The sequence below is a fragment of the Eurosta solidaginis genome, chromosome 1 (assembly GCF_040869045.1).
Source record: "Eurosta solidaginis isolate ZX-2024a chromosome 1, ASM4086904v1, whole genome shotgun sequence".
NCBI classification, from domain to species: Eukaryota; Metazoa; Arthropoda; class Insecta; order Diptera; family Tephritidae; genus Eurosta; species Eurosta solidaginis.
The window spans coordinates 265,415,616-265,441,112 of NC_090319.1; the positions used below are offsets into that span (position 1 = coordinate 265,415,616).

General features: G+C 37.9%; 3 long non-coding RNA genes across 3 annotated transcripts in view; 2 read left to right on the forward strand and 1 right to left on the reverse strand.

Annotated features, from left to right (window-relative positions):
• The window catches only part of LOC137237245 (uncharacterized), a 32,511-nt gene that overhangs the window by 1,324 nt on the left and 5,690 nt on the right, over positions 1-25,497 (forward strand). The gene's annotated exons all lie outside the window — the stretch shown is intronic.
• LOC137242686 (uncharacterized) lies at positions 19,663-20,615 on the reverse strand. The gene is made up of 3 exons (XR_010950336.1): positions 20,458-20,615; positions 19,956-20,036; positions 19,663-19,829 (listed from the first exon to the last, which is right to left on the reverse strand). It is a non-coding gene; the product is annotated as an uncharacterized lncRNA (long non-coding RNA).
• On the forward strand, positions 24,610-25,262 carry LOC137242695 (uncharacterized). The gene is made up of 3 exons (XR_010950345.1): positions 24,610-24,767; positions 24,998-25,086; positions 25,189-25,262. It is a non-coding gene; the product is annotated as an uncharacterized lncRNA (long non-coding RNA).

Below are 25,497 nucleotides of genomic sequence, written 5' to 3' on the forward strand. Positions count from 1 at the left end.
TAAACGGGATCAGCTCATGTTTTCACTCACCCTGATGAATACAAAAAAAAAACTGAATTAATTAATTCTTTCACAAATCAATTTATCAAAATTTATCATTCGCACCAATGCTGCTGTCACATATGTTCATTATAAATGTTAAAACTAAATTAAAATAACGAAAAATGTTTTCTTAAGCAACAACATTGATAGAGGACGAGCGGTAAAGGTGTTGATCCTGCATGAATGATAACAACTTCATTAACAAGGTGAAACAGCGAAACAGTAAAACCTTCTTTAGCCACTACAAAAACACAAAATGCAGTTACCAAATAAATGGTAGTAAACAGGCAAAAACAAAAGCAACAAACATAATGAACAGCAAATATCAACCAAAAAAATATCTGAAAAGGTGTTGCTCAAGACATGAATGAATTAAGATGGCACCACCTAAATTGAAAGTGCAACCACAAATTTGTAAATGTTTATGCGTGTTTGTGTGTGAGTTTGGAAGGAATATTTTTTTCTACTGATTATATACGCTATTATATAAGCATTAAGGCTATTCAACTATATAAGCGCATTATCATTTTTTACTTGGTTGCAAAGGACTTCTTTAAAAAAATAACCAACATACCCCTTATAGTATCACTTAAAAAATTCAGTCAGTAAACACAATTGAAAATTTATTTGCTTAGCACAAACGTTTGACATTTTAGGTTTCTTTAAGATGTCAAAACGTCTTAATACAAAAATTAGAACATCAGCAGGTGCTTTTTGAGGCTTATACTTTCTTCTTGGCTTGAAATTATAAAAAGAACGTAATATAAACAAGATAAGCGACATATTTTGGCATGGCTATCTCTTAGTTTGGATAGTTTAAATGGACAGCCAATATTTGACTATCCTCTATATTAAAGGTGGAGTGTGTAAATGACCCCGAAATGGTCCCAAAAATAAGCCCTAAATTGTCGCAATACTACAAAGAAAACCAAAAGTTCCCCAAATTTTCCAGAGATTCTCCCGAAATAGGCTTAACCAATCTCAAAACCAACCGACAGTAATCCCGAAACAGTCCCAAAGTACTATCAAATTCATCTGAGAAAAATAAGGAAATTAGCGAAATATATTCCGAAATCATCTAAAGATAATTCTGAAAAGTTCTCAAAATCGTTCAAAATATCATCAATAATAGACGATCCCAAAATCAATTTTGAATATAATCCTTGAAATAGTAACAAAATGTTCCCATGGACATACTTTATTTGACTCTGTTCTATAGTAAAGGTGGAGTGTGTTAACGACCCCGAAATTGTCGCAACACGATAACGAAAACCGAACGTTCCCCAAATGTTCCAGAGATAGTCCCGAAACGATCCAGATAGAGTGTCAAAATAGTTCTGAAACAGGCTACATATTATCTCTTAACAAATCCCAAATTCAACCGATAATAATACCGAAGTAATCCCAAAGTACTATCAAAATCATATGAGAAAAATCAAGAAATTAGCGAAAAATGTACCGAAATCATCTCAAAATAATTCCGAAAAAGTCTTGAAATGGTCCAAAATAGTCCCTTATTGATCCCAAAATCAATTTTGGACATAATCCTATAACAGTACCAAAATGTTCCCAAACATAATACGGAACACTCCAAAAGAGTTTCCATATGGTTCACTCTTAGTCCCTAAATAGTTCCTAAATGATGCGCAAACGTCCCCGAAAATGCACCAAAACATTCTCTGAATATAGTCCAGATATGATCCCCCGAAGATCCCGAATTTATCCAAAAATCATTCCTAAATTGCATCGAAACAGTTTACAAGTGATTTCTATTTGATCCAAACAAAGTCGAGAAATGCTCAAAACGCTTATAATTCAAATTAAAACAACATCCGGTCGAACCGGATGCCACGGACAGACTGTTAACATTCCAAAATTTAAATTCAAATAGAAATTCAAAAAAAACTAAACGCAACGGAAATTACCGAACCGGACATGACCGGTTACTAACTCTAAAATCAAAAATCAAAAAAAAAAAAACTGCTGAAAAATAAAAATACAAATAACAGGGCCGAATATATCTTGGGGGCGCCGCGGGTGTTGTTGCGACGCCCGGTGTTTTTGTCCCACCCTCAAAAACCATAGCCACCGACGCACCTAAATTTCGGTGGCCCCTTACCTGTATACCTACATGCCTTCTAAATAACTGAGAAAGTCAGCATTCCCATTTTATAATACAATATTGTAACGAATTTTACTTGCAATTCCTCTTACTTGCAATCCTCTGCTAAGTTCGAATCACTAAACTGTTGAATAAATAACTCCAATATTGAATGATGGAAAAATGGCCTTTATTAAGTACTTCACAATAACACTCAAACTGTGCAACGAATAGCTTAATAACCAAACTGATATCTTAAAGGAAACTGACTTTCAAAATAATAGTGCTATTGCTCGCTAGATATCGTCTTACTCGTAACTGCTTGACAATTCAAATCAAACTGAATTACTTCTTACTCGCTGGCGCCGCTTTTATAGTTTACGCTGCATACTTCTAGGCTCTTCGATTTCCAGAAGTTACTAGTTGTTTCGGCTACAAAATCGCCAGCCACAACTGCGTGCACAAATTATTGCTCTCTCTTGTGACAACTCAGATAAGGTATATGCATGTGTTTGTAGTTTACAGTCTCCCGCACACACATAAGCGTATAAGTAAATTCATCGGTGTGTGACATCTCATCTTTCGCTGCCTTGTATGTAAATGTTGCTCGTCGGAATGTGTACATATGTGTAGACGCAAGTATTGATTCGTTTATGTAGATACATAATGATTGAATTATTGATGTGCATTCACGTCACTGCTTAGATCGGCTTAGAGCTGGCAGCACTCCTTAGTTTTGCTAATATTCGTAACACTGCCCTCCACCTAAGTCTGATCGTCCCGATCAGACAAATCTCTCGATCTAAACGCTGCTAATCTCTCCAAATGAACCACTTTCATTTTGGTTCGTGGTTTGGTAGTGGTTTGTATGCGGTACACTACATCGTTGATCCGTTTTACAACTTTGTATGGGCCTTCCCAGTTACACTGCAATTTCGGGGACAAACCTTTTTTTCGTTGTGGGTTGTATAGCAGCACCAAATCTCCTTCCTGAAACCCTTCCGAATTAATTGCTTTATCGTACCTCGCTTTCATCTTGTCACTCATAATCTTTGCTCGTTGCCTTACCAGATCGTGTATCTCTCTCAGCTCTTCTTCTAAGACATCAGTGGATTTCTTGACATTCCTCTCCGCATCGGCATCTATCCCATACTTCAAATCAGCTGGCAGTCGAAGGTCATTGCCAAAAATTACCTTTGCGGGAGTTTGGCCCGTTGTGTCATGTACTGCCGATCGGTAGGCCATCAAGAATAATGATATGTGTGTATCCCAGTCCTTATGGTACTTGTCGACTACTTTCCTTAAATGCTCCTCCAATGTTCTATTGAAACGTTCCACCATACCATCGGACTGAGGATGCAATGCAGTTGTCCGTGTTTTTCGAATGCCCAACTTCTTGCACAGTTCTTGGAACACAGCTGATTCAAAATTCCTGCCTTGGTCAGAATGTAACTCCATTGGTACACCATACCTTGCGACCCATTCGTTTTTAACCACTTCTGCTACTGTTTCTGCTTCTTGGTTTGGGATTGGGTATACCTCTGGCCATTTACTGAAATAATCCATAACCACCAGTACGTATTTGTTTCCGCGGTTGCTAGTAGGAAATGGACCTGCGACATCCATGGCGATCCTTTCAAATGGTGCACCTGAAATATACTGCTTCATCTGGCCACGACTTCGGGTTTTGGGCCCTTTCGCTCTGTTGCATACCTCGCAATTGGCAATCCACTCGGTGACCGACTGACGGCAACCAACCCAATAGAATCTCTGCTTAATTTTCTCGAGTGTCTTCGTGATTCCAAGATGGCCTCCACTTGGACCATTGTGCAACTCGCTGAGCACGTCAGGAATCCTCTTTCTGGGAACAACTATAAGTTTCTTCTTGCACTGACCATCCTCACTCTCCCATACTCGATGCAAGCAACCGGATATCAATTCCAAACTGTTCCACTGTGCCCAATATGACTTCGCAATGGGACTCTCTGCTGACATATCCTCTCTGCTTGGTCTTTCGTTTCGTTCGAGCCCTTGCATAACATGTGACAGATCTGTATCTTCTAGCTGACACTTTCTTAGTTGTTCCTTGTCCCATTCATCCGTACACGTTATAGTCATTAGCCGGACATCTATACTGTCTTCTTTAGCCTCGGCCTTTGAACAGTGCTTGCATTCCAAACTACATGGCCTTCGTGACATTGCATCGGCATTTCCATGGGTACTACCTTTTCGATGCTCAATGGAAAAGTCATAGCTTTGAAGTCGCTCGATCCACCGTGCCAATTGTCCTTCCGGATTACGGAACTGCAGAAGCCATTTCAATGCTGCGTGATCTGTCCTGACATGGAATCGCTGGCCGTAGAGGTATTTGTGAAAATGTTTAATGCACTCTACCAATGCCAACAGCTCTCTCCGCGTAACACAGTAGTTCCTCTCTGGTTTCCCAATCGAACGGCTGTAATATGCAACTACCTTCTCCTGTCCATCGACCAGTTGTGATAAAACGCCTCCTATAGCATATCCACTTGCATCTGTATCTAGAATAAATGTTGCTCCTGGAATCGGATATGCTAACATTGGGGCAGTGCACAAACGCTCCTTCAATGTTTGGAAAGCCACTTCTTGCTCCTTCTTCCATTCAAAAGCTTTGTTTTTTCTTGTAAGCTCATGGAGGCTATGGGCTACGCTGGAAAAATTTGGTACAAATCGGCGGTAATATGTGCACAGCCCAAGAAAACTTCTTAATTCATGTAGATTCTGTGGTCTTGGCCAATCCTGTACAGCCTCTATTTTTTCGTTCGCAGTGCAGATGCCCTCTGTCGTTACCTTGTGACCCAAATAATTGACTTCCTTTTTAAACAGCGCACACTTTTTGGGACTTAACTTCAGACCAGCGCCAGCTATTCTCTGGAAAACTTCCTCCAAGTTCTTAAGATGTTCATCAAAGTTCTTGCCCAATACGATGATGTCGTCCAGGTACACCAAGCATGTTTTCCAATGTAGTCCTTTCAGTACCTGGTCCATGAGTCTCTCAAAAGTAGCTGGTGCATTACAAAGTCCAAAAGGCATCACTGTAAATTGCCAAAGACCATCACCGACACTGAAGGCTGTTTTCTCTTTATCTTCCTCCTTCACCTCCACTTGCCAGTAGCCGCTTTTCAAGTCCAGCGTGGAAAACCATTTCGTACCAGATAGCGAGTCCAGAGTGTCGTCAATTCTTGGCAATGGGTAGCTATCCTTTTTCGTTACGTCATTCAACTTCCGGTAGTCCACGCAAAACCTCATTTTTCCATCCTTTTTTTTTACAAGTACTACCGGTGAGCTCCATGGACTAGCTGATGGTTCGATGACGCCGCTGTCGTTCATTTCTTGAATGATTTGACTCACAACTTCCCGCTTCGCCAGTGGAACACTACGTGGAGCTTGACGGATCGGTCTCGCATCTCCAGTGTCAATTTGATGTTTCACAACGTTGGTGCGGCCTGGTTTAGAATCATCCTGGTCAAATATGTTCGCGTACTTTAGGAGCAGTTGTTTTGCCTTACTCTGATATGCTTCCTCTAGTCCCTGCATCCATGCCGTGATGTCATTTGAAAGATCAGTATTACTAGCTGAAACGTGTTCCTGGAGCTGTTCACAGTTAATAACCACTTCAGCCTCTTGGCATCTTCCCAAAATAGCTCCTTTAGTCAGTTTGAGTGGTGACTTGAACTCATTGAGTACTCTTACCGGAATACGTCCATCTTGTTTTGTCATAGCCAGGGTTTTTCCTACAAGTATGTTTAGTGCTGATTTGTTTGCTGCTTCGACAACCCACAATTTGTTTGTCCCACAATCTCCATCAACCTTTGCCCAGATGACTGCTTCGGATTTTGGTGGTATTTGCTGACTCTCTTCCACCAGCACTCGTTTACTGCTGTAGCCTCTCTCGTAGCCGAAATTAAGTGGTACATCCATGTTTTTATATCGCATCGTCTTGCTTTGCATGTCGATCTTGATGCCCTGGTCGATTAAGAAGTCCACTCCAATTATGATTTCATCAACAATTTCTGCCACTATAAAATTGTGTACTACCATGACGTTCCCAATTGCGACTTCACATTCTACTTCTCCAATTACCTGGGTGTCCTCTCCCGTGGCTGTACGTAATCTTGCTCCAAGCAATGGTCTTATCTTTTTGTTGACTAAATCCGCTCGAATGATGGAATGAGATGCACCCGTATCTACAGTCAATAACCGTTCCTTTCCGTCCACATGTCCTCCAACAGTAAGGTTGCTCGATCTTCTTCCAATCTGCGAGATAGAGATTATGGGGCATTCAATTGCGGGAGCCAGCTGTCGCCCCTTGCGGCTGACTCGATTTAGTTTAACGATTGAGTGGTCTTGGATATTTGCTCATCACCTTCTGCTCTGCGTTTACGACCACCCACATTGTTGGAGCTATTGGGACCGCTGCTGCATTGTCGTGCAATATGACCTGGGTTGCCGCACTTGAAACATTTAATAACTCCGGCATTTTTCTGTTGTGATCCCTTCAGTGCTTCCAAAATAGTGTCTACCCAATCTGGTCTTTCCACTTCTACACGATGAGCTTTGTATGCTGGTTTACTCAATAGTGAGGCCGTTTCCTGAGTCAATGCATGTGATACCGTTTCAGAAAATGTCAGCTTTGGGTTTGCGTATGTAGCTCGCTTCGTTTCCACGTCCCGTATGCCATTTATGAAACTCTGGATTTTTACCCTTTCAGTGTATTCCACGGGTGCGTCCGCATTTGCAAGATGAGCCAATCTTTCAATATCTGAAGCAAACTCCTGCAATGTTTCATTTGCTTTTTGGTAGCGGTTTTGCAACTCAATTTGGAATATCTGTTTCCTATGCTCGCTTCCGTAACGTCTCTCTAAAGCGCTCATCAATGTTTCGTAGTGGTTCCGCTCGTACTCTGGGATGGTCTGTAAGATTTCCGCGGCAGGCCCTTTCAGTGCCACGAACAGAGCTGCAACTTTATCTTCAGCATTCCATTGGTTCACTGCTGCGGTCTTCTCAAACTGTAGCTTAAAGACCTGAAAAGGAACAGAACCGTCAAAGGATGGTGTCTTTACCTTTGGATTACTCGCTGAAACAGCTGGGCGGTTTAGTTGTAACTGCTCCATACGACCTTTTAACGCTTCTATTTCGGCATCAATTTTGTCCTCGAGTTGTAAAATTTTTGCATCCTGCTCTTCCAGTTTCACAAAGAGCTGCGCTGATACCTGTTCCGAAATTTGTGCCGACATTTCAGATATACGTGCCTCTTGCGCTTCCAGTTGAGATGCCAAATATGTCTTCTGTTCTTCCAATTGTGTCTCCATCTTGGATGTAATCTGTGTCGACATTTCTGACATTCGCGTTTCTTGTGCTTCAATCTTCGATGTTATTCGTGTCTCTTGGGATTCCATCTGTGATGACATATACGTTTTCTGTTCTTCCAATTGTGATGACATGTTGGTAGATATTTGTGATGACGTTTCGGACATTTGTGCCGATATTGCAACCAATATCATGTTCAGGTCTGTGTTCGCCATTGTCTGCGGTGTTTCATTTTTCTCTTCAATTTTTGTTGTTGTCTCGTCCTCATCAGGATAAAAAACATACTCGTCCACATCAATTCCTTCTGCTTCCATTGCCTCTCGTAGCCGTGCCTGAAGTTCGAGTTTAACGCCGCTTGTATTCATCCCACGGGCTTCCAACTCCTTCTTTAGTTGCTGGATCTTCAATTCACTGAACTTTGCCATGTCCTTGTTGTCCTCTGGAATTTATTCAACAATTCCTCTTCTGACACCAATTGTAACGAATTTTACTTGCAATTCCTCTTACTTGCAATCCTCTGCTAAGTTCGAATCACTAAACTGTTGAATAAATAACTCCAATATTGAATGATGGAAAAATGGCCTTTATTAAGTACTTCACAATAACACTCAAACTGTGCAACGAATAGCTTAATAACCAAACTGATATCTTAAAGGAAACTGACTTTCAAAATAATAGTGCTATTGCTCGCTAGATATCGTCTTACTCGTAACTGCTTGACAATTCAAATCAAACTGAATTACTTCTTACTCGCTGGCGCCGCTTTTATAGTTTACGCTGCATACTTCTAGGCTCTTCGATTTCCAGAAGTTACTAGTTGTTTCGGCTACAAAATCGCCAGCCACAACTGCGTGCACAAATTATTGCTCTCTCTTGTGACAACTCAGATAAGGTATATGCATGTGTTTGTAGTTTACAGTCTCCCGCACACACATAAGCGTATAAGTAAATTCATCGGTGTGTGACATCTCATCTTTCGCTGCCTTGTATGTAAATGTTGCTCGTCGGAATGTGTACATATGTGTAGACGCAAGTATTGATTCGTTTATGTAGATACATAATGATTGAATTATTGATGTGCATTCACGTCACTGCTTAGATCGGCTTAGAGCTGGCAGCACTCCTTAGTTTTGCTAATATTCGTAACAATATTTATTTAAAATTCATTATGCAAGTAACTTATAATTAAGCGCAATTGTTATATAATATGCCCAACAGACAAGTAAAAAAGTGTTTATTGACAAAAGGATTTGATGAGGGGTTGAGGTTTTTATAAATTTAGGGAGTATACCTTTTAATGTTCTTAGTTTCTAAAAGAAATATTGTTATTTTTAAATTTTCCAGATGACCTACTAACAAGTCGCGAAAAGATGTGAAGTTTCATCTATGTGCAGAATCTTTATTATAATTTATTTGTTGTAGTTGTTGTAGCTACACATTTTATTCCGTTGTAGTACTTTTTGCCTTATTAATTGTTTATTCATTTATTGTATTTACCGATTTGTACATTTATTCGTTGGATGTATTTCTTTTACGGTAACTTTATTTTAATTAAATTTTAATTAGTTTAACATTGCTTCCATTTTTATGCAATTCCCCCTTTTCCCTAGGTGTAAAAAAAAAATTCTTATCACCTTCTTCCTAGTGAGCAGGGTTTTCAAATTAATTGAATGTGAAATAGATTTTCACACGCCTAAAGTTATTTATCTACAGCTAAGAATTTAATCAACTTGGAATATTTATGCATAAATATAACCAGATATAAACCAAAACTACTTTCTATATCTTATATGTCATACTTGACTTCGCTACTATCCCGCTAGCTTAAACTTGCTAACCTCACATAACATTCTCAATCCTTCCTTTCGACTTCCGAACCTACCACTTTGCGCTTCTAAACGTTATACTAAAATATAATCCATATAGCCCTAGCTTATTATCGTAACGTTTAACAATATGTTCGAGTTTCTTTTTCTAAGTGTGACTTATTTTAGGGTATTCATAATTAATTGATTAGTGTCAATTTATGTCATTAATAGTTTACATAAGCGGTTGCTCGCTACATACGTATTACAAATATATCATGTACATACAATGTCAAAAGCATTGGAGCTTGAGTTTTTATTGGTTGTTCACAATGTTCGTATACATTTTTATTCAGTATAATAATTGGTTTACCAGTTTCTTGATAGGGTCTGGCTAAAAGCAATTCATTTGTTGCCAATGCAATTCAATAGCCTTTAAAATAAAAAAAAAACAAGAGAGAAAGGAAGAATGTTGAATTACCTACAGCAATGCTATTTTGAAGATTACTAGCAATTATTTTCAGCTATCATCTCCCTTCATTTATTTCGTTCGAAAGCTCAAAAGTGTTCAACATTCTTCATTAACATCTCAAAACTCTCCAAAACGATTTCGGAACCGTTATTGAAGAGAAATAAACTCCAATGTTGGAAAAATGTTTATGAAAGTTTCGCAGTTTTATTTGGAAGGGTCATGAACTAGTCGAGTTCTGCTAATATAGCTTCTCGGGGTTCTTTAAAGTTCGACCGGATCTTTTACAGTGAAGCTTCAAGGACATTTTCGAAAACTTTCGCAGTCAAAGTGTTCACAAATCTTCTAAATCTCGAAATTTTCCGAAACCCATTTTGAAAAAAAAACAAACTACTGCTCAGAAATGTTTACGGAACTATTGCCGTTTTACTTGGAAGTATTTCGAAACGAGCAGTGATTCCCCCACATCCAACAAAACTCGATGGTCAAAGAAACGAGTCTGGAAACCCACGTAAAACTTCGAAACTTTCTTAAAACACTCTCAAAAAAAATCGACCCGTTTTCAAATATTTTGACCGCTTTTATGAAAATCTCTAAGGCTTACTTAGAAGCTTCTTTAATATCTAAGTTTATGCATGGCTGGTACTTACATAGCCGTCAGAGTACGCACCGTGGGCCTCTGCCAGCGTGGTCACTGGTGATGTTGTTTTTGATGGTGAAGTTGTCTCTGTTGTTGGTTATGGCGCGCGGTCTTGGGCGCGCGGTGTTGGTACTGTTTGTGGTTGTTGTCTCGGGTCCGAGGTGATCGAGTGAGCCTGGTGGCAATAAAACTTCGTGTTGACTTTAACGATCTGGATGACTTGGTGCTAATTTTGGCGTTCATTGTATTACGCTGCAGCGTACTGCTGGCCCTGGAGGCGGAGGTGTTGGTTTAATAGTCTCCTGTTGAGGAAAGCAGTGGTCGATGGCAAAAACAGATATTCGACATAACAGCTGATCTAGTTAGTTGGCTTCCTACTTGATCACCTAGCGATTTCGCTTGTGCTGGTACTATTAAAAAATTGTTATCTGAATTCGGACTTGTCGATGCTGTCGTATCAGCAAGATTCGTTAAATGTTTCTTAAATGTCTTTTTTGGTCCGCAGGAAATCGCAAAAACGGAAGATTCCAAACTGTTCGATACTAGTTAAAAGCTTCGCCACAATTAGAAAGCGTAGAAATATTCACATAAATTATTTTGCCAATGTGCTGACCGGGTAGTTGGTCGATAAGTATGTGGGACTCAGTTAAACGGCAAGCAGTGTGCAATTAATAGGAGCACTTTTACAAGTCAGCATTGGTGGTTTTCCACTGCTGTCGGCTTTATGTGTCGCTTCTTTTCTTTTTCGGTGAATGTAGCTTTTCTCTTTATATATAATTTAAGGTTTCTTTGTCTACGTTGTCGTTGAGCAAAGAAATATGTATCTGCTCTATCTTTCTGCTTCCCAAATTTTTCACCTTCTTCGTTTTCAAGCCCGGAAACGCATGGCAAATTTTCGCTAGTGATCGCAGATCTTTTCTTTCCTGTTTTCGATACCTTTGCATCGCAACTTTTTGGTCCTATCACTAGTCACTAGGTATGTTCGCACGAAAACGCTTCCAAGTGGACCGTAACCGTAGACCATAACAGCAGACCGTAACAAGATATTCTCGAAATGTAAGCGAATCGATCTCGAAAACTGTCCCCATATGTTGCAGAGATAGTCGCAAAACGCTTCGCAAATAGTTCCGAAAATAATATCAAAATTATCCAGTAAACAATCTCGAAATGGTCCTAAACAGCTCCATATTGATAACAATCCCGAAGTTATCCGGAAATTTGTCCGATATGATCTTGAAATGGTCCGAACTAGTCTCTTTTTTATCCCAAAAACAATTTCAAACCTTTCTCGAACATAACCCAAAAATGGTACCAAATGTTCTCCAAAACAATCTGGGTTTGGGATGCTCCCAAAAACAGTTCCGATATGATTCGTTTTGAGTACCTAATTAGTTGCTTAATGATCCCCAAATAGTCCCGAAATTATACGAAAACAATCTCGAAATGCGGCCACCGTGGTGTGATGGTAGCGTGCTCCGCCTATCACACCGTATGCCCTGGGTTCAACTCCCGGGCAAAGCAACATCAAAATTTTAGAAATAAGATTTTTCAATTAGAAGAAAATTTTTCTAAGCGGGGTCGCCCCTCGGCAGTGTCTGGCAAGCGCTCCGATTGTATTTCTGCCATGAAAAGCTCTCAGTGAAAACTCATCTGCCTTGCAGATGCCGTTCGGAGTCGGCATAAAACATGTAGGTCCCGTCCGGCCAATTTGTAGGGAAAAATCAAGAGGAGCACGACGCAAATTGGAAGAGAAGCTCGGCCTTAGATCTCTTCGGAGGTTATCGCGCCTTACATTTATTTTTTTTTTTTTTTTTTTTTGTAATCTCGAAATGCTCCGAAATCGATCCGAAGATAATCGAGAAATGAGCGCGGAAAGATTCTGAAATGAAAATATCCTAAAATTATTCAAAAACAATCCCGAAATAACCCATAGGAAGATAGATGTGCGAGGAGAGTCCGAAAATTATCCAAAGATATTCTCGAAATGAAAACAATACCGAAATTATTCCGGAAATCAAATGACTCTTAATAGTCTCAAAAATTATCATGAAGTTATCCCGCATGTAGAATCGATATCTTCTGGTAATATCCGCGAAATTAATCCCCAATAGTCCCTATGACAAATACGTAATGTCCCCCATTGATACCGATTTTATTTGAAAATAACCCCAAAATTTATACCGAAAATAATTTCGAAAATATCACGAAGTCAATCGCCGGGACTATCTCTTCATTCCGAAAACGATCCCCAATTTGGCCCAGACTTATAGCAAAATAATCTCGAAATAATCTTGAAATAGCATCGAAATGATTCCGAAATTATAAAGAGATTGTACGCAATGCCGCCGGAATGGTTTCGAAAACAATTCCAAAATTATCCCGCTATAGTCTGAATTGATTGGGAAAACAACCCCTAAGTGGTCTTCGTATGGTTTTGTGAGGACCAAGATAAAGTCCCAAAATGCTTTCGCAATAGTACAAAATTATCCCGAAAACTATTTCGGTATTATCCCGAATTAATACCAAATGAGGTGCATAATAACCTCTAAATAGTTACGATGTGGTCTCAAAAAGCTCGCTGGAATAGAGCCTGAATGGTCTTAAAACTACGCTATCTGAACCCACAATCCGTTGAGCAGCTACGGCTCAGCCAAAAGACAAACGTCCAAATTTTCACATTTAGATTCATATGATGAGATTTTATGTAAACCACTAGAAGCGCAGTTTCAATGTTTCTCCCGCCAAACCGATACGTTTAACCAATACATGCAATTTAAATAAAACAATAATTTGGACATCAAAAATTTAAGAAGCTTGAATCATGCCCTATCGGAGCAAAGTTAACTCCAACATTTTGCTTTTATTTCCCTTGTACTCAAGCTGCCAACATCCTCAAGCTCGCCAAGGCAAACATGCAACTATTCCAAAGAAATAATTACTTTTTACGCTTTAGATTTCTCTACAATTCGCCTTCACTGTGTTCTCCGGTTTGTTGGCGAAACGAGCAATTGTCGCCATTAGGTGGCGCGCAACTTTTCCAATACACAAACCATTATTAGCTACCCAGCTTGCGTTTAATGCAGTTATTTACAAGTTCACACTGCATTTGTGGAACAATTTTGCACCAAGTAATAAAACAAAATATGATTTTGAAAATTAAAATAGACTTAAAATTTTATTTAAGAAAAAGTGTGTACGCGATTTGAAATTTCTTATTTTGAAATTTTTCCAGCTTTGAAAAAAAGGCCTAACAAATGAATCAAATTAATAAATTATTTATATATCTATAATATAAAAATAAGTCGGGTTTCCGTCCTGACGCCATAACTCCAGAACGCACCAACCGATTTCCACGGTTTTGCATTCGTTGGAAAGGTCTCGGACTCAGGGAGGTTTATAGCAAAGAAATTAAGGATCGACGTAGAGGGTCTCGATATATAGGCCAAAACGTGGACCCGGGTACCCCTGGAATGTGTTTATAGAATAGGGATAACAAATGAAAGCTGCTGGTTAGTGCTTTATTAGAGGGTAATTTTCATACCCCTGGGTGACTAGGATCTCGAGATATAGGCCAAAACGTGGACCCGGGTACCCCCAGAATGTGTTTATAGAATAGGGATAACAAATGAAAGCTGCTGGTTAGTGCTTTAGTAGAGGGTAATTTTCATACTCCTGGGTGACTGTGTCTCGAGATATAGGCCAAAACGTGGACCCGTGAACGCCTAGATAGTGTTTTTACATTGTCGGTATCAAATTGAAGCGGTTGATGAGTGCTTTAGGACAGGGTAGTAGTTTTCATACCTATTGGTGACTAGGGTCTCGAGATATAGGCCAAAACGTGGATCAGGGTAACACTAGAATGTGTTTTTACATTATGGATATCAAATTGAAGCTGTTGATGTATGCTTTAGTACAGAGTAAGTTTTACACCGCTGGGTACTAGGGTCTCGAAATATAGGCCAAAACATGGACCCGGATACACCTAGAATGTGTTTATAAGATATTGGATAACAAATGAAAGCTGTCGATGAGTGCTTTAGTAGAGGGTAATTTTCATACCCCTAGGTGACTAGGGTCTCGAGATATAGGCCAAGACGTGGACCCGGGTACCCCAGAATGTGTTTATAGGATATAAATATCAAATGAAAGCTGTTGATGAGTGCTTTAGTAGAGGGTAATTTTCATACCCCTGGGTAACTAGGGTCTCGAAATATAGGCCAAAACGTGGGCACGGTTACCCCTAGAATGTGTTTATAGAATATGGATAACAAATGAAAGCTGCTGGTGAGTGCTTTAGTAGGGGGTAATTTTCATACCCCTGGGTGACTAGGGTCTCGGGATATAGGCCAAAACGTGGACCCGTGAACGCCTAGTGTTTTTACATTATCGGTATCAAATTGAAGCGATTGATGAGTGCTTTAGTACAGGGTAGTAGTTTTCATACCTATTGGTGACTAGGGTCTCGAGATATAGGCCAAAACGTGGATCAGGGTAACACTAAGATGTGTTTTCACATTATGGATATCAAATTGAAGCTCTTGATGTGTGCTTTAGTACAGAGTAAGTTTTACACCGCTGAGTGACTAGGGTCTCGAGATATAGGCCAAAACATGGACCCGGATACCCCTAGAATGTGTGTGTATTATGGATATCAAATGAAAGCAGTTGCTGACAGTTTTAATGTAATATGCATGCGAAGCCGATATAAAGACATGAGTTAATAATACCCACATACCTATTTACATACGTCCTATTCGATTTGCCTGAAATTTGGTATATAAATTTGTCTATATTAGTATTTTCGATGCTTTTTCCGGGAAGTAGACCAGAGACGGACTGGGACTGGGATTAGTACTAGGACCGGGACTGAGACTGAGACTCGGAGTGGGACTGGGACTGAGATTCGGAATGGGACTGGAACAAAATACAAACCACCCTCGGGGACTGGCAATAAGGTATGAAGAACAATGAGAAAAACTTGAGAGAAGAGAAAAGAGAGAAGGAGATTGAGAAAGAGATAGAATGAGATGAAGATGGAGATAGATGAAGCAAAAGATACGGAGGGAGCAGTGAATACAAAGAATAGGAAAAAGTGTAGTCGGTTATTAGAGCACGCAATAGGTTATATAGTCGTTGGAAGCGAGACCCTACGGAAACAGCCTGTGAGTTTTATCGCCAAGCCAGAAATAATGCTACACTGCTAATTAAGAATTCTAAAAGAGAATTTTATGAAACGCAGCTTGATACTGATTTGCCGGTTAAAAATCTGTGGCAAAATTTAAGATCGCTAAGTATAGGGGCAAAAATTAATTTAGAATGCGATTTAAATCCAGATGATATGAACAGTTTCTTTCTACAGTCATGCAAAACAAAAAATTACGGGAACTTCAACATTGATGAAAATTTACTTCGTACACCAGAAAAGGAATTTCAGTTCAATACAGTAACAGAGGTCGATGTCATGGAAAGTATGATTGCAATTAAATCGAATGCATTTGGTGAGGATGGTGTTAGTCTTAGGTTTTTGAAACTGATAATACAGTACATAGTGCCAACTCTGACTCACATTATTAATTTTTCAATTACAACGTCAACCTTTCCCGATGCTTGGAAAATAGCAAAAGTTATTCCTATTGCTAAAAAACCGTCGGCTGTTGTCTCAACAGATTTCGGTCTGGTTACAGAGCCTTCCATAGTTGTAATACTGCCATGCTCAAAATTATTGAAGATATCCGCCCAGCCTATGACAGAGGTGAATTAACTGTGCTGGCGCTTTTGGATTTTTCTAAAGCTTTCGACACAGTGGATCACTCTATTCTTTTACTAAAATTAAATAAATACTACGGATTCTCTGATAGTTCCGTAAGATTGCTTGAAAATTACCTTAGAGGTCGCTCGCAGAAAGTAGTGGTTGGAACTAATTGCTCGGAGATGAAACGTGTAGATTCGGGGGTGCCACAGGGATCCATTCTCGGTCCAATTCTATTTTCTGTTTTTATTAATGATATGACAAATATTTCCAAGAGCGTATCGATACATTTTTATGCTGATGATGCTCAAGTATATCTTTCTCGCCCGATGGGCCTATCAGAGGATCTGGTGTGCAGAATGAATGAAGACCTCCAGCGCATATCTTCATGGGCAAATGACAATAAATTAAATCTAAACGCTTCTAAGACCAAGGCTATGTGTTTGGCGTATTCCCGACAGGTAGTTACGACTTTGCTCACTTTATTCTTGCAAGGCATTGCTATTAGTTATGAGTCTGTATTTACTAGCCTTGAATTTAAGTTGAACTCATACCTTGGATGCAAGGACCATGCAAACTATACTTTAAGCAAAATAGACTTCGTACTAAAGAAGTTGTGGCAGACAGCAGATTTAGTTCCAATTAATGTGAAAATGAAATTAGTGAGAACTCTTATCGTTCCACTGATATCCTTTGGGGGGATCATTTTCGAGAATATTGACAGTGAGTCACAGAAAAAGTTGCAGCTGGCTTTAGACAGCTGCGCTCGATATATATTTTCTATGCGTAAATTTGATCATATATCGGCGTTTTCCTCCAAGATACTTAACTGCAGTCTTGTTAGCTTTCTGAATTATCGCAATTTAGGTTTCCTACACGATTTAATACATAAAAGGGAACCGGAACACCTCTTTAGCAATTTATGTTTTTCGAAATCAGGCAGAACTGGCAACCTTATTGTTCCACGATATAAGTATCTTACATCTTCCACAACATTCTTTGTCAGTGCTATCAAATTATGGAACTCACTACCAAATAGCATTAAAAATGAACGCAATACCAGGCGCTTTAAATTGGCATTATTTGAATTTCTGCAAAATGGACAAGCATAATACCGTTTCTTAATTTTTATATTTTTTTTTTGTTGTTTGAATCAGATTCATTCTTTTATATTTCTTTTATTTTCTTTCTTTTTACTAAACTATTCAAATACCTTTTTGAGCATTTATACAAATATACATACCTCGAATAGTTGATAGTGTTTTGATTTAATTAGTTTTCATAACCTATTTATTTAACATAATGTATATTAAAAATAAATTAAGAAATTAAAAATTAAATATCCAAATATTGATGTACGTTAAGAGACAATAATAGTCTCACATGTAAAAATTTATTTATAAACTTTGAACTTTGAACTTATCTTGTGTAGAGGGGCGAGCGCTGAGTTAGGCGGAAAAAGCTTATAAAAATGTATGTAGATAGACCAAATTTAGGCCAGAACAACGTATGCCGGGTCTGCTAGTACAATATATAAATCTAATATATAAAATTCTTCTGTCACGGTGTTAGAGGCATAACTCCTCCGAAACGGCTACACCGATTCTCATGAAATTTTGTGAGCATATTGGGTAGGTCTGAGAATCGGCCAACGTCCACCTTGTTTTTCGCTACGTGCCTAGGGTCTTGAGATCAAAACGTGGACCCGGATACCCCTAGAATGTGTTTATACAATATGCAATACAGGATAATTTTCATACAACTGTGAGGCTAGGGTTTCGAGATATAACCCAAAACGTGGACCCAGATACACCTAGAATATTTTTTTCATTATGGGTATCAAATTGAAGCTGTTGATGTGTGCTATAACACAGAGTAAGTTTTACACCGCTGAGTGACTAGAGTCTCGAGATATAGGCCAAAACATGGACACGGATACCCCTAAAGTTCATTGGGATATTCGATTTAGTCGCATCAACCTGGCAAAACTGATAAATATGCATGCGAAGCCGAAATAAAGACAAGAATTAATAATACCCACATACCTATTTACATACGTCCTATTCGATTTGCCTGAAATTTCGTATATAAATGTGCCTATATTAGTATTTACTATGCTTTTTTCCGGGAAGTATACCAGAGATGGACTGGGACTGGGATTAGGACTAGGACTGGGACTGAGACTGAGACTCGGAGTGGGACTGGGACTGAGGCTCGGAATGGGACTGGAACAAAATACATACCACCTCTGGGACTGGCAGTAAGAGATGAAGAAGAAGGAGAAAAACTTAGAGAAGAGAAAAGAGAGAAGGAGATTGAGAAAGAGATAGAATGAGACGAAGATGGAGATGAAGCGAAAAAGACGGACGGAGGAGTGAATAGAAAGATTAGGAAAAAGTTTAGAGGGTTGTTCCTACGAAGTAGGATGAACATACTTCGTTTATGGTGAAGCTTTCTATTCATACGGGATTTATGTCTGAAACGATGGATTCTGGTTCTGCTATCAGAAATTCAGGTAAGGACCTGATATAGAATGCAAACTATCGATACTGTACTCTTATCAAGTATCGGGCACACAATATAGTATCGAATCAAAAGACTCTATACTTAAAATATCGATAGTGAAATGAGGCCTCAATACATTTTTGGGTGTGTAAAATTTATGTTGCAATAACGCCGGGTTTACAAAGCACGCTATGACAAGAACTTTAATTTCGACAGAGGACTCGCGATTTTTGTAGTAGGTAGGACCGCACCTAAACTGTACACTTAACTCATCTGTCAAAGCGTTCAATATAAAATCGGCACAGGAATGATCAATGGCAACTTTGATTGTGAAGTTGTCTGCGTTTTCTAATTAAATTAACTTTAAAATTTGTTTTAACTCGCGAAACAAATTAGTTTGATACAAACATACAGATCTGTATATTTAGTCGATTAGGTCTTTCCTTGCATAAATGCCGCTACCTTTTAACGAAAATTCGATACGATAGAGCGGGGAAATTGCCGATTCCAAAAAGTATCGCCATAAAAGTATCGGAAAAGGTGGAGTTTGAGGTAAAAGTAGATGAAGATGTAGAGTTAGAGTCGAGATAGAAATTGGAGTAGAAGGAAAAGCGCTATGTAAATGCAAATGGAGAGAATGAAGGGAGAAAGAAATAATGAAATGCACTCAGGAACTCTTTCTGATTCGGATAAATATAATTTATATTACATTGTTGTATCCACAAAAAAAGCTCCCCAAAGGCAAAGAGGGTGATGCAGAAGACATTATTCCGGCACGCTCCGTTACTAGCACCGTCTACCTCAGGAACGATTTTTTTACCGCTCGAACCTTCAGATCTGTGGGTGTTAGTCGCTTCTTTAGACAGATATGCCTTCCGCTGGTATATTCCAAGCCCCTTAAGCCGCTGGGGTAAAGTTTCCCGGGCTAAATGCAATGAAGCCTTTGTTTCAGGCCATTTTCAACCGATGGGCTTTGTTACAAATCGTAGAAATACAAAAAAACCCTTTCAATTGATATACTTGTTATTATTGCTTATTTATTTGTTGTATTATATTACAGAAAGCAAAAAGTTAATGTTACTGTCAGCAAATCAAATTAGTTTACTGGCCACATTTGCAACCGGAACCGCAACCGCAGCTGCTGCTTGGACCTTGTGCGCCGCATTTGCAATCTGAAAGTAAATAAACAAAAAATATGAATGAGAAGGCATTGCATTGAAGCGTTCGCATACATTTTCAACGTTTTCTAGACTATTTTTTATTTTCGTTATATTTTAAAGAGTTATTAGAAAACTTACCGCTTCCGCATGGGCAGCACTTGCAACCTGAGCCGCAAGGGCAGCCACCTTTCTTTGATGGCTCAGTCGCGCATTTGCAACCTAAAAATGTTAAAATACAAAAACAATTAAATAAAGTTGTAACTTAATGATTATAAGTAATAACATTCATAATTGATAATTATTATATAATTGTGTAGGTTGATTCCGGATCCTTTCTAAAGCCGGAGTCATTGGTGCCGTATGTCGTATCGCTGTATCCGTATCCCTAACGTAATCAGCTGTTTATCGTTACGACGGTAAACCAAAACCCAGTTGGTTGGCTACGATACGGTTACGACCTTAGTGGCACCAATAATCGATTGCATTGATTCTCATAAGGTTGGTCGAATCAGCTGTTAAAAGGTTACCGATACGGTTACCGATAAGGCACCAATGTCTCCAGCTTAAGTTTATCTGATTATACCTTTATGTTATAGAGTATAGTAGTATAGGTATTTAAATTATTTATGTATGTGCTTACCGCTTCCACATGGACAAGGCATATTTGTAGTTTATTTATAGTTTTTGTTGTAAGTTTTAACACTGAATACGATCACTTTAACCTTAAATCGGTAACTGTTATTGCGGTTAATCCAAGTTACTGTTTTTATAACGAAAGAAATGGCCTTCCAACATTTATTAGCACGAAATAACGTTTTATTGGTTTCACTCAATTTTTGTTGGTGGTGTGTGCAAATGCTCTGATTGTAGATATCAGGAAAAAATTTTAGGGTGGTGTGCAAAGTTTTAACTGGGGGATTTTCACACGGCTTGACCCGAGTAAGCGTAGGCCTCACTGATAATATCTATTTGTGTATGTGTGTGTGTTATTAGCGATTAAGCATTTGTTAACTCACGTAAGCTTTTTCTTTTAACTGACCCAGTAAGAAATTTCGTATAATTAATATTTATGACTAGACATACAGTTTCTTGTAGCCTGGAATCAAAGACGACCATAGAGGCTAACAAACAAATTGTTTGTTACTACAACGCAACCCAACCTGAATAGGGCTATAGGCCTAAAGTACAGCGGTTTTTTACTGAGGCATCGTTTTAAACTTTCAGGTATAATAGAAGTTGTGAATAGCGTAGAAAGTTCATGACATATCCCCCGCAAGATTATTTCCTACTATTCTCTGTTATCATAAAAAATTTAAAATGAGAAGATAACCAATTTAAGCCGAAGTGAATAACCTATATAATTTCTTCTGCGAATGGCTGGGTACGGCTAGAGTAACCCTGTAGTTCTGCAGGTCTGCCGCTAGGCATGACACCCCTCATACTCATTGTAGCAGCGGCAAAGGCCATGATAAATATCACACCCTTACCTTTGCAACAAGGGCCTCCTCTCCCACACTAGAGACTTTAGGGTACATTTTTTGTCAACATCCCCCAATTGCAAGCCAAATGCCTTGAGAAATATCCAACTAACAGACTTGATAACTAATGGACATGGCAATAGAAAGTACTTGTCGAATTGGGTTTCTTGCGACTGCAAGAACAACAGGGAACACTCAAATTTAAAGAAAATATTTAAACAATTTAAGCTCAAGTCAAAATTAGTAATGGGCACACGGTTTAATTTTTAGTCTGCATCAGAAACGTCTCGATCGGTAAACATCGTTATTCCCGATATGGAGGAATCCTGCAAATTCTAATGTAATTTATTTAACGTAATTTATTTAATAATATAAATAGACAACATTGGTTAATTCGTTGTAGTTCTATAAATAGAACAAAAGCAACAACACCAAGTTTCTTTGAAATCGCCTTACCAACGCATAACTTTACCACATGATGCCATACGAAGTATGGACTGTTAATGAAAGAAAATATGCAAAGAAGGCAATTTTGATAAGATTTACAACAACTAAGAAATGACGTGGCTGAATGCGTTTGTAACACTTCAACCATCGTAGGAGTGCGGGTTCAAATCCCACTCCCGGGAGAAAAGGCTTTGAAGAGATTTACAAGGTATAATCGAAACAGCTGTCGCCTTGTCCGTCCGGATGTCACGTTGTTTAAACATTTTCCCAAATTATTAAATAAATTATAAATTAAAAAATTGCTTCAAATAAATCTTTTCATACATTTAAAGCAATAAGAGTAATCCCCACTTAAAACTTATCTAAATGTAATTGGTTGAGTTAACGTGAAATTAGTTAAGGGGATGAACGAATGAGAAAAACCAAAACGGAGAAAAGTAGAACATATAAAAAAGGGGAAAGAAAAATAAACGTAAAGAAGTCAAAGGGGAAAAGAAGCCAAGAAGAATAACTATGATAACTATACTTGGTGTTGTGGTTACGATTACGGAAAGAAACAAAGTTAAAAGAGGCAAGGAAGAGAGAGGAAAGGAAGCGAAAAAAGTGTAAGAGATGAAAACCGGAATAGAGCCCAGCTAGGAATCAAAACCGGAATCAAAGCCGAAACTGTAAGCAAAACCGAGACTGAACGTATACCTGACCTTGCACATATCAAGGCTCGCACATGCTACTTAGTGTGACTTTTAATTTCATGAACAGAATGTCAAAATAACGAAGCATGCACGTTTCCAACCTCTTACCTTAAATTCAGACACCCTTAAATGGCTGAAAGTAAAACAAGCAAAGGGCAAAATATGTGTGCAGCAGAGGGCTTAAAATAATTCCACACCGTCTTTTCGAATCCCAGAACTCTTTAAAAGTTACAAAAAGAAATTATTCGAATGGTCGAATCTGTTACTAATCGAACAACTATTCTTTTATTGATAATCGATTATTTTTCTAAACACATGTATATACCACTGCATTCGCGGTTAAAAGAAGGCTTATCACCACTTAGATAATGTAACGGATACCCATCTAGCGGCAATTATTGAAGACTCGCGGCAGTGTTTTAATAGCTCGCTAAAAAATAGGTTGTCCACCTCTGTTGATCATAGTGTATAACCTATAGGGCCAATTAAACTTCCTTAACTATAACCCCATAGTCGTAACCATACCCATATCCTTAAACATCTCCACTGTGATCGATTAATGATGCCATAACCTTAAACAGCTGACATTTTCATAAAAATGGGGAAAACGCAAAAAATTACAAACATATTCCACAAAAAATAAGTCTCTTAGTCAAAACGTATCCACAACAATAAATAAAATATACAAAAAGTTAATAAATTCACCAACTCAAATATTTTTAGGTTATGAATATGGCGAAAAACCAAAAACCAATTGGTTGGCTATGATATGGGTATGGCTTTAGAGTTATGGTATGGCACCATTAATTGATTTCATTGATTTCCATAAGGTTGGTTCGATAAGCTGTTTTATCTGGTTATGGATAAGTCCCCATTAATTGGCCCTTATAGCTGATTCGTTTGCGATAAATAGTAGACTCATACACTTTTCGGTCACAGAAGTGGAGAATAGTGTAGACATAAAATGGAGAGACACATTTCATTTGCATTTGAGTATAATGCGTACTGAAATTCAGCAGTAATATTTTGCTGCGCAACAATTTCATAAGTGTAGATAAAGTTACCCACTAAGTAGACCATATAAATTTTATGTGCACATGTATACACATGTAAAAAAACACAGCTAATTTTAACGACGGTTTGGTTGCATTGCTTACATTCCCGATTTAAAATTTCGATAGAACATATTATAAGGTCATTTTTTTAAGTTTTGGATATTTTACGTTTTGTGTGAACCTTCACAGACGACCTCAATACTGAACCCGATTTGAAATTATGTAACCAAACATGCATAACTGTGTAGTGAACTTCCGTAAAATTCGAATATGGTCATATTTTATATTCTTCAAAGTAATTAAATATATTTTGTCAACTTCCCTGTCCAATGATTATTGAAATAAGTTCATGAGTCACATGTGACTAATTTCTTTATACAACTTAAAGACGCTTTGTTGGTATGAGCGTGTCGTTATATATTTTTTTGAATTCTATGTGAGCGTATATCAAAAGACCTAAGCTTTAGGAAAATGAAAGAAAATTTCGAAATTGTTTTTCTGATACCTTTTTCTCATTTTCTTCAATTTTTATATATACTTCTAACTTCAATTAAACAAAAAAGCACACTAATACACGCTTTTGACATATATATATCAATTAACGTTATTGTGATTCGAAAACTTAAATTATTTCTTATGGTCCTATATGTTCACATGTGACTCATTGAACGTGGTAAACAAAATTGTGTTTGGTAAGTTCAGGAGTCACATTTGACTCACAAAATAAAATAGCCAAAATAAGGTAAATATATATAAAATTATTTATAAAAATAATATTTTATAATATATATTCATATTATTCAATTAAGCAATACAAAAAATTAATGGACGTTGTTATAACTAAACATTCCTACTGCGTCTCATACTTGACTTTTAAAAAGTGATAGCATTGCTCTACTGTTTGTGCACACCGCCAAGTAAAGTTAATAACCAAACAGATATACATACATATCTACTAACTTATGAGCATACAAAATAACGAAATTGTAAGTAAACATGTTGCACACCGCACTTCAGCTTCCAAAGACTTCGGCCAACTCTTTGCACACGACACGCCAGATAACTCCAAGCACCGAACCCTAATCAAGTATTTTTGTTGTGTATAAAATCGAGAGGAGTAACAACGAACAGATCAGTGTAGCAACATTTGGTGTTCAATAAGCTAAACTTAAAAAGTGATACAAAAAGTTTTCATTGCTTCCAAGCAAAATTATTTTTTCAAGTGTAAAGAAAAGTTATATTAATAAACAACAAAAATGCCTTGCCCATGTGGAAGCGGTAAGTTGATATTAAGAAAACGTGAAATGGAAATAAATATGTTTAAGACTTATGAATATTTTTCTTAATAAATTTTCCGGGAAGATTTTCCTCTTGTCCAAACATTTTTTTATGATAGTGAGGAAAGTCTACACGGAAAAGATTATTAAAACTGGCCTGATAGTGTTTTATTCTGTTTCATAGTGTTTTCTACAAACCATTTCAATAAAAAATTTAATTTTTTTTATAAGTATTATTTTAGGTTGCAAATGCGGCTCGGAGCCTAAAAGTGGTACCTGCGGTTGTGGCTCAGCGTGCAAATGCTGTCCCTGCGGCAGTGGTAGGTGAAATAATGCGGGTTTAGAAATTGTTTAAAAAGCAATTGCCTACATGTTCATATTTATTTACTATTATTTTGCATTCTTGTTTACTTTTTTTTTAGTTTGCAAATGCGGCTCAGGAACACAAAGCAGCAGTTGCGGTTGCGGTTCCAACTGTAAATGTGGTCAATAAAAGTCAACGTTCAAATTACATTTGTGGAAGTAATCGTACTTTACTAGTATTAAGTAATCAATAATTTATTTCTAAAAATGTAAGTGTATAATTTTATACACAACTACATACATACACACACATGCCACTTTTGAAAAATAAATAAAAACAATATACATAAACACTTTAATACAAAGTTGTGCTTGTCGCATTTCTTTATCAGTTAAACAACAAGAAAAATAAGATAATAAGTCTCTCG